At 44.1% G+C, this 8862-nt stretch overlaps 1 long non-coding RNA gene across 1 annotated transcript; it reads left to right on the forward strand.

Moving 5' to 3' along the window:
• The first annotated feature begins 5634 nt into the window (after positions 1-5634).
• On the forward strand, positions 5635-8365 carry LOC145398288 (uncharacterized). Its single transcript, XR_013897113.1, has 3 exons — positions 5635-5666; positions 6259-6339; positions 8301-8365. It is a non-coding gene; the product is annotated as an uncharacterized LOC145398288 (long non-coding RNA).
• The last annotated feature ends 497 nt before the right edge of the window (positions 8366-8862 follow it).

Genomic DNA, 8862 nt, shown 5'->3' on the forward strand with positions numbered 1-8862 from the left:
TTCTCTCTCCCTTCCTTCTTTCCTTTCGTCCTGTTCTGTCTTTCCATCATTCTTTCCTCTTCCTTATGCCTACGGGTGACTCTACACTCCCTCCTCTGCCTTTTTTTTTTTTTTCCATCATTCTTTCCTCTTCCTTTTGCCTATGAGTGACTCTACACTGAGTGACAAGTCAAATGGTTTCCTGTACATCAGGAAGCCACTTACTACATTGGGTGGTACCCATATAACCAAATTATGGCACTTGGTAGTATAGTGGGTAATTCAAGCGCTCCAATCGGATGGAGCCGGTGCAGGTTTATATCTAAGGGATGGTTGGGGTTATCACGTAATGCCACTCAGGGATGAGTGAGGCTGGTCACTCTCATCTTAAATGTCAGGACCAACTTGCCTAGCCTCGGGCTTGTACACTCCTCATGGAGCAACACAGGATTAGATGATGGTGATGAATTATTGCTACAACTTCTACTGCTTGAACTATTACACCTACAACTACTGCTACTACAACTTCTACTACTGCTTCTAATTATTATTATTATTATTATTATTATTATTATTATTAACTATTATTGTTATATTATTACTGCTACCCTTACTCCCACAACTACTGCCAAAACTACTAGTACCACATGTACTACTAAACCTACTACTAATCTTAGTATCATTATTATTTTTATTACTAGTATTATCATTGCTATGATATTTAATATTATCATTATTATTATTACATATGTTCTCGCAATATACACCTTTCCCCACATAATCAATCCTATCTTCAACCAGTAGTAACTACACACGTCCACCCCCAAAGGCAACACATACTCCATTTTCTCTGTCTACTTTTCCCTGTGGCGGGGGGGACACAATCTGGCAGCACAATGGGGTGGTACTACTACTCTGCGGCCAGGTTGCGTTAGGAAGAATTCTGCCACCGTATTCCCTGCGTGTCGTAAAAGGCGACTAAAAGGGGCGGGGTGGGGGGACTAGGGACCCCCTCCTCTATTTATTGTTTTTATTCTTTTTTTAGTTCCTAAAAAGAGACAGGCCATAGAAAGGGATGGGGGATTGGGTTATCCCCGTACCCTGAAGATTGGGTCTATAAATGTGCGTGGATGTATACGATTTAGGCTAAAAGGGAGGAGATTGGAAGAATGTTTGTGAGAAGAAAGTTGGATGCGTTAGCTTTGAATGAAACACAGATGCGAGGGAAAGGTGAGTCTAAGTTTGGAAGTGTGAATGGAAGATTGCCAGGTGTTAATAGAGGAAGGGCAAGAGAAGGTGTGGCCTTGTTAGTGAGTCCGGAGGTACAGCAGTGTGTGACTGAATAGAAGGAGGTGTCATCGAAATTGATGTGGGTGAAAGCGAAATTTGAACGTGAGTTGTGGGTATTCGTGAGTGCATATGGGCCTGGTTGTGAAAGGGATGAAGAAGAGAGTGATTCTTTCTGGAATGATGTTGATGAGTGTCTGCAGAGTTTTGGAGCGAATGTGAATGTGGTAATGATGGAAGATCTGAATGCTAGAGTGGGAAATGTAGCAGTTGAAGGTGTAGTTGGTATGCATGGTGTGCCTGGAAGAAATGAAAATGGGGAATGAATGACAGGGATGTGCGTTGAGCGAGAGATGGTGATTGGAAATACCTTGTTTGAGAAGAAAGATATTTATAAGTATACATGCGTGAGGCAGGAGGGTGGAAGGGTTGTTGATAGAGCATTGATGGACTATGTGGTTGTGTCCAGGAATGTAATAGGAAGATTGTTGGATGTGAGAGTTTTGAGAGGGGACGGTGGAGGTATGTCTGACCACTACCTGGTGGAGGGAGAGTTGAGAGTAGGTAAGAGATGGGTGAGAGCTAGGAGAGTTAGGTGTGGCAAGGAGGTTTTGAAAGTGAGTGAGTTGGATAAAGAAGAGAAAATGATAGAGTATCAGGAGAAATTGAAAGATGAGTGCAATGCAGTGAAAGATCAGGAGAATGGCAGTGTGGAGGAGGAGTAGCAGTTGTTTAAGAGTGCTGTGGTGGGGCATGCGGAAAAGGTGTGTGGTGTGAAACGCGTGGGTAGTGGTGTAAGAAAGGGAAGTGAATGGTGGTCCGAGGAAGTATGTATGGCTGTGGCTGAGAAGAGACGTGCATATAAAGTGTGGCTGCAGAGGAAGGATGAGGTGTCATATGAGAGGTATAAGGAAAAGAGGAATAGGGCGAGAAGGGTTGTGTGTGATGCTAAAGTGGCAGTAGATGAGAGGTGGGGTAGGCGGTTGACCGAGAATTTTCAACAGAATAAAAAAAATGTTTTGGAAGATGAAAAGGGTGCGAAAGGGAGAGCCTGGGAAGGAAGAGCAAGTAAAAGCAGAGGATGGAAGGATGTTAACTGAGATGTATGCAGTAAGGAAGAGATGGGGGGAGTATTTTGAAAGATTGTTAAAATTAGAGGAGGAAAGGGAGGCTGAGATGGTGGCAGATGGAAAGGTGCAAGGAAAAAATGTGTTGTGAGGGTTGAATAATTCTTTGATCACGATGGAGGAAGTGCAGGAGGCAGTAATGGACATGAAAACACGGAAAGCTGCAGGTATGGATGGGTGTGCTGTGGAATGCCTTAAGAGGGTGGAGCGACTATTGCTGACTAGTTAGTAAGATTGTTGAATGTGTGTTCTGTGAAAGGTATGGTGCCAATTGACTGGGCAAGTGCTTGTGTGGTCCTGTTGTATAAAGGTAAGGGTGATAAGTAAGAATGTACTAGCTGTAGGTGTATAAGTCTGTTGAGTGTTGTAGGTAAGGTATATGCTAGACTGTTAATTAAGAGAGTTAGAGAGGGTACAGAGGGAGTCATTGGTCATGAGCAGTGTGGCTTTAGGAGAGGGAGGGGATGCGTGGATCAGGTGTTTGCTGTGAGACAGGTGTGTGAAACGTATTTAGCAAAAAGGTAAGGATGTGTTTTGGGCGTTCATGGATTTTGAGAAAGCGTATAGAACTGACAGGGAGCCTTTGTGGACCGTTTCAAGATTGTATGGACTCGACAAAAGGTTGTTGAAAGGAGTATAAAGTTTTCATGTAAACAGTAAGCGTGTGTAAGAGTGGGAAATACTGTGAGTGATTGGTTTCCCGTGTGAGTGGGGCTGCGGCAGGGATGTGTGATGTAGCCTTGGTTGTTTAATATTTATATGGATGGTGTTGTAAGAGAGGTGAATGCAAGAGTGTTGGGTGGAGGCCTGTGTCTGGTTAATGATGACGGTAGAGAGTGGAATCTAAAGCAGCTGCTATGTACAGATGATACTGCACTGGTGGCTGATTCAGAGGAGAGATTGAGGCAGTTGATAGAGGAGTTTGGAAGGGTGTGTGAAAGGAGGAAATTGAAAGTAAATGAGAAAAAGAGTAAAGTGACGAAGTGTACGAGGTTGGTAGATGGTAGGGGGATGAATATAGTTTTGAATGGCGAGTTGCTTAAGGAGGTAGAGTGTTTTAAGTATTTAGTGTCACATGTTGCTGTGGATGGAAGAATAGATGCAGATGTGAAGTTTGGAATAAATGAAATAGGAAAGGTGCTGGGAGGAATGAAAAAAGTGTTTAGATGTCGTTCGCTTAGAGTGGATGTAAAGAGAAGGCTGTGTGAGGGTGTTGTGGTACCGACTGCATATATGGGGCTGAAACATGGAATATGGGTGTAAAAAAGAGGAAAAGTTTGAATGTAATGGAGATGAGGTGTCTGAGGAGTATGTTTGGAGTGATGCGTATGGATCAAGTGAGAAATGATGAAGTGCGAAGGAGAGCTGGAGTTGTGCGGGAGATGGCTGATCGAGTTGAGCAGAGGGTGTTGCGATGGTTTGGCCATATGGAGAGAATGGATAATGAGCGATTGATGAAAAAGATAACTAGATATAATGTGTGGCGTGTAAGGCTGAGAGTAAGACCACGAATAGGATGGATGGTCAGTGTGAAGAGGGTGTTGGATGTGAGAGGGATGTCTGTTGAGCAAGGAAGAGTGGCTGTGCGTGATGGAAATGAATGGAGAGAAATTGTGAATGAAGAAATGATGACGCAGCCCTGAGAGGATATTCTCCCGCATTTGGTCTGATCAGCTGATCAGGTCAGGTGTAGGTAAGGGGATGGGTCCATTATGATCTGGCAGGGGTAAACCAGCTCTGCTGTTGGCCCCTGCTGCAGATGTCACTGATTTCACTGCGCAGTTGACCCTCGTGTGGTGTGGTGCGGTGAGGATCTGTCCCTTCTCCCATTGGGGCTAAGATAAGAATGAATGTGTTTGAGTGGTTGAGTAAATTGGGAGTGTGTCGTCCTGTCTCGGCTACCTCCCTTTCCTTGGGGGAAGCAGCCTTGGTATATAGATAGACTTTTCCCTTTGTTTTTGATACAGAGTCTCGCTCACCTTTTGGCGATTCCCTTCCCCACAGAGCAACCAGAATTTCGCCGCGGACATCATAGACATCATCACCGGCCACCTTCAACGGGAAGCCTTAACATCACCTGTAAGTAAAATGGACAGATTAGACTGACTGAAATGACAGGACAGGGTGACATGGAGGCGATTTCTTTGTGGCCATACCTTGCGGGACTTAAGGTCACATTCTTAACCCATTAGCTCTCAGGGTTCCTGTGTAAGGGATTGTGCCGGGAGGGTACTAAGCGTACTGCCCTCCAACTATCGGCTCATAGATGCGAATTTCATAGGTCCCTACCCCAGGTTCAGTGCTATATTATCTTTTGAAAATGCTCAGGTCCCTCCTGTATTGAGGCCACTGGGCTCACATGGGTTCAGCATTTATTTACCCTGTAGTGGCATGGCAAAGAAACTCTTAGCTAAGCCGTTTGGCTATAAATACATGGATAAAAAGAAAGATGAAACTCTAATACATTCAATCACATGCTTGAAGTCACTGTTACTTATTACACATACAGTAACAACAACAACAAGCGCTGATGAGGAACCTACCCGTAGTACTACAGTATAGCCTGGGTGGAGTGAAGCAGTTGTGACGTTCACCCAGGAGCCAAATCTCTTCACAATTCCATGCACCTCCCTGCGTGGAAGGACCATGATCTATCACCGGTGAGGTGCTGTCTACCACAAGGGAGCACAATTGCTTACATATGATCGACGGGTCTGCTCAGCCAGACCTACTGAGGCTAAGCAACAACACAAAGAGCAGCAACAGTTTTCAAACTAATTCTGTGTTGGTATTCATACACTGTTAACCAACGCCCGAGGAACACTGACGTCCAGTTTACATTGACATCCACTGTATATGGCGGCTCTGCACACACAACTTTTACCTTTGTTTCCTTTGAAACTGTCATGAAAAGAGAGAGAGAGAGAGAGAGAGAGAGTGTGTGTGTGTGTGTGTGTGTGTGTGTGTGTGTGTGTGTGTGTGTGTGTGTGTGTGTTTATAAAAAACACATAACATGATCTTTGTATATATATGCGTACACATGTACAACTAGAAAGGTAAATTGATACACTCTAATATATTGTAGAAATATTCATCCATACAAACAAATACACAAAAAGTCAAGTACATAGGTACTTGATCACACACACACACACACACACACACACACACACACACACACACACACACTTGACTAGTAACCCCATCATTATTCCACTGACATAATTATTTCTCTTTCACTTACAGGTGTCACGGAGGCGTTGGCTAATGCAGGTGAGAATTCTATTAATCTGATGGTTAACAACACATCATTACAAATTATATGAACTTATGGAGAACTACACTGGTATTATCTCAGTGTCAGTGTGATAAACTTAAGATTTACACTGGTATTATCTCAGTGTCAGTGTGATAAACTTAAGAATTACACTGGTATTATCTCAGTGTCAGTGTGATAAACTTAAGATTTACACTGGTATCATCTCAGTGTCAGTGTGATAAACTTAAGAATTACACTGGTATTATCTCAGTGTGGTAGTCTGGCATACTGTATAGTCTCAGCCCAAGTGATATTAGTGTTGATATATGTATAATTTTCACCTATATTCTTTTTACTCTAACTTGACCGAAAATTGGCATCCCTTCACCTTAAATGTTGAGTTGCTACGTTAGATTAACACAAGAATAAGATTCTAGTCACGATGAAGTGTCATGGACGGAATTTAGAGCCATAGCATTGTCTTTTTCTGCCACTGAGCTACATGAAGTAAGTTGTAAAAGTACGAAAATCTTCCAAGTTAAGGCGAAAAGAGTATAGCGATTTGCGTAATGTATATCTGCACTTAACTGTCCATTTCATCAACAGGAAACATCACAGACTACGCGACGTACTTAACGACGTGGGTGCAGGTGGTGCAAAACTGTAGCTCCACGTCAAGCACATCAGGTAAGTGCGATGGAAATTACTGGGCGATTCAATAATGAGTTCCCAGACTAACCCAAATAAAGAACGGGTTTGTTTTTCGTTTTATGCAATGAAGAAAGAACCAAAGGCTACAAGTTTGCAAAATTGTTCCCTCCAAGAAAAATATACTAAAGGAGAGCTATATTCAAGATCAGTTCCTTTCGAATTATCAGAACACATTACATTTAAAGGACTGGGGGTCGTAGGCTGAATGAAATACAGAGGAAGACAGAGTAAGTGCTGTAAGTGCTGTATGGCCTGTCACCCATACACTGTCTATGATATATTCCCAATTTTTTCACTGCAAGAGACGTAACCCAGATATGATATACTGCTCGCTCATCAGAGCAGCACTGAGTGGGGCATCAGTTTGTCAGCTGCACTGATTTAGTGATCATGCCATATTCGATGACGTATTTATCTTATTTTCCTGACCTGACTTACGATTTTTCCTGGGTGCGGGGACATTTTAAGGTAAAAAGATTTAAAAATAAGTCTTACTCCTCTGATTTGCACAAAGAAAATATTGTGAAGGAAAATGCACAAATCCGAGTGTATAAGCTGCACCGACAAATCTTTGATTCTGAACACCGCGTTTCATAAACCCTTCGTTAGTCCTGTGGGGTATTCAAACGTGGTTAGTCCGGTGGGGTGTTACAACACCCCAATACAAAAATACATGTAGTGTTACTAACATGTAAAGTATATTCATACTGCCGCTTCACCATATCTCTGAAATCACTAATGAAAAGATTGAATGCCTTGTAGGTGGTGTTTATTAATTTATAATAATATAATACAATAAATTATATTATCAGAAGAAAATAACAAATGGACTCATATCTCATTTGTCAGGTAAACACGCACAGGAAAATACATTTTGTGATTTTTAAAATCAGTATCATGATAAACAATCTGAAAAAAAAAAAAAAAAATCTATATCACAATATGATCTAAATGGTCAGTTTGATAGGGTGACTGGACACCCCAGGGGGGGGGGGAAGTGCCCCTCTCTCTCACTACAGCAGAGGCAGGACTAAACCAATCCACATGCTCCCTCCCCTCACTGAATCAGGAGAGTTCTGGAACGGAGAGAAATATTCGAATTACCGGCTAGGAAATATGAGCTTTTAAAAAAATTAGGGGTACCAAAATACCCCTCCTGACAAACGAAGGATTAAATGCTGACAGAAGGGGATGTCAAAACCTGGTGTAATTGTGGATAAACTGTAATGAAATGGAGAAAATGAAAAATAAGGTTCTATTTTGTCGGTTCATTAATAAAGAAAATATTTAATTTGTTCTGAGACCTCAGAACAGTGATTCACACATATTGCGAGTAGTGGTATACTCCTTTTACTCTAACTTGGCCCAGATTTTCCCTCTCATGCAGCTTATTTGACGAAACTCTGTAGCAATAAAAGACACTACTAAAGCTCAACAGACTTTCCACAACACTTTCTCGTGGCCAGCAGCATACTCTAGTGTCAACCTATTGTTCCATCTTAGTATTCAAGATGGAGAAATGACAGGTTTAAGCCAAGATAGAGTAAAGAGGGTATATCATACGAGCTGTGGTACTGATACGAGTGTGATTGGAAGTGTTAGAAGAAAGACTCTGAGGTGGTTTGGCCATGTGGAGTGGACGGAAAATGAGAGACTGACTAGGATTGTGTATGCGAGTGAGGTGGAGGGAGAGGTGGAATAGATGTTAGGGTTTATTGTTCATATAATGCCACTCAGAGACAGAGGCGAGTAAGGCTGATCACCCTTGCCTTAAATGTCATGCCTGTGCAGCCTAACCCTGGGGTTCCTACGCTCTTGATGGTGCAAAAAAGGAATGAAAGATGGCTGGATGGTTACAATACGTGCTTGACAGAATTATAACACAGCCCAAAAACTCCTAAACTAACGTAATCATCTTTCTGTGTTGCCTTTGCCAGGACTGTTTCCCCCATTCTTCCCCTTTGGCTCGGGTAGGAGGCAGCCTCCCCCTCCGCCTCCGTCTTCCGTTACTGGTGCAACCCTCCCTGTGGACTTCTCTCCTCAACCTCCTCCCTCTGGCCCACCCGAAGGGACGCCCCCCCCTCGTCCCTCTGGCCCACCCGAAGGGAGTCTTCCCCCTCGTCCCTCTGGCCCACCTGAAGGGACGCCCCCCCCTCGTCCCTCTGGCCCACCCGAAGGGAGTCTTCCCCCTCGTCCCTCTGGCCCACCTGAAGGGACACCCCCCCCTCGTCCCTCTGACCCACCCGAAGGTAGTCTCCCCCCTCGTCCCTCTGGCCCACCCGAAGGGACTCTCCCCCCTCGTCCCTCTGGCCCACCCGAAGGGAGTCTCCCCCCTCGTCCCTCTGGCCCACCCGAAGGGAGTCTCCCCCCTCGTCCCTCTGGCCCACCCGAAGGGAGTCTCCCCCTCGTCCCTCTGGCCCACCCGAAGGGAGTCTCCCCCTCGTCCCTCTGGCCCACCCGAAGGAGTCTCCCCCTCGTCCCTCTGGCCCACCCGAAGGG

The sequence above is a fragment of the Coenobita brevimanus genome, chromosome 45 (assembly GCF_032717465.1).
Source record: "Coenobita brevimanus isolate Jiangsu-jjx chromosome 45, ASM3271746v2, whole genome shotgun sequence".
In the NCBI taxonomy this organism is placed as follows: Eukaryota; Metazoa; Arthropoda; class Malacostraca; order Decapoda; family Coenobitidae; genus Coenobita; species Coenobita brevimanus.